This window comes from Myotis davidii, unplaced genomic scaffold (assembly GCF_000327345.1).
Source record: "Myotis davidii unplaced genomic scaffold, ASM32734v1 scaffold477, whole genome shotgun sequence".
Lineage (NCBI taxonomy): Eukaryota > Metazoa > Chordata > Mammalia > Chiroptera > Vespertilionidae > Myotis > Myotis davidii.
In genome coordinates this window covers 29,645-31,436 of record NW_006287952.1, presented here as the reverse complement: position 1 = coordinate 31,436, position 1,792 = coordinate 29,645, and positions in this window count along the sequence as shown.

The window sequence follows — 1,792 nt, the reverse complement described above, 5'->3', positions numbered from 1 at the left end:
CTTCCTTCTGATAGCTGTATAATACTCCACTGTGTGGATGTACCATAGTTTATTCAACTATTCCCTACTGATGCACATTGGTATTATATCTTAGTCTTATTTGCTGTTATGAATAATGCCATGAAAAACAACCTTGTGCATATAGAATTTTGTATTTTTCCAGTACACTGTTGAATTAGATTAAAAGAGATGGCTTTGCTGAGACAAAGGATCAAATGTGTATGTAACTTTTCTCTATATTGCTAAATTCCACATTGTAGAAGTTGTGCTATTCTGCATTTACACCAGCAAGGTATAAGAACAGTATGGAAGTTCCCCAAAGCACTAATCATTAAAGAAAAATATTGACAAATTCAACTACATAAAAATAAATAAATCAACCATAACAGAACTCAGGGAAATGCCAATTAAGAAGAAAATACTAAAAGAAAACTGCCATATTGGCAAAAAATTAAAAAGAATGTCAATATCACATATCAGTAAGATTGTAAAGCAAATGAAACCCTCAGACATTGCTGGTAGGAATGTGCAACCACATTGCAAACCACTATGACATTATTTACTAATGTGCAATATATGCTCATAACATGACCCATTAATTCTACTCCTACATATTTACACTAGGAAAATTTGGGTATATGGTACCAGGGTACAACAATAACAATGGTTAGATCACTGGTATATATATAATGGCCTGAAACTAGCAAAAATACAAGTGTCGATTTAAGAAGAATCAGCTATTAAATTGTAGTAAGATTATATAATGAAATACTACATTCCAATGAAAGTGAACATGAAGGGGGTGAAAATGGGAGATATCTGTAATACTATCAACAATAAAAATATATACTTTAAAAAAGTGAACAAATTTTAGCTACATATGATTAAGTAGATGAAATACCCTAATGTATACACTCAAAAATATATATATTTATACAGTGACTATTATGATCCAGGAATTATTCTAGCTTTTTGAGATACATCCATAAATAAAACAAAGATTTCTGCCTTCAGAGAGTTAAGTAAATTATATTAGAAGGCTATGGGGGGAGGTTATGAGGGGTTTGAAAAAGAAAAAAAATACAGCAGTATAAGGGATGATAGAAAATGCAAAGAGATGGTGGTATTGGTGGTTGCAATTTTAATATTGGACTGGGTTGGTCTCATTGAGAGGGTAACATTTAAGAGGAGACAATGAAAGTGAGGGAAGCAACATGCTGATATTAAAGTGAGGGTCCCAAGTATGTCTCAAAATGTTAAAAAGTCTGAAATCATACAATGTGTTTTTCTAACCACAAATGTCACATTTAGAGATCCACTACTGGAAGAAATCTGGGAAGACACAAATATTTGAAAATTAGACTACACATCTCAAAATAACCCATAGGTCAAAGAATTCACAAAGGAATTTAAAAATATTTTGTATTAAATGAAAATGAAAACACAACATACCCAAATTTATGGATGTAGCTAAACACAGAGAGAAATCTGTAGCTTTATACATATATATATATATAAATGACAAGTTCTAAACTGGCAGCAGTATAAGTGGAAGCTACACTGACTCTCCCAGGACCAAACTGGAAATACAACTAAAATACAGAATAACCAGTCTGAAAAATCAGACTAGCTGGAGAGAACCTGATAACCAAGGATGGAAAGTGGAGGCCACATAGAGACTGGTAGGAAGTGTGGAGGTGTGAAAGGGCTGGATGGGCTCTCGCAGACAGCAGATGAAGATATTCAGTTGTGGGGGGGTTCCCACTGGGAACTCTGGGGTCTAAACCCCAAA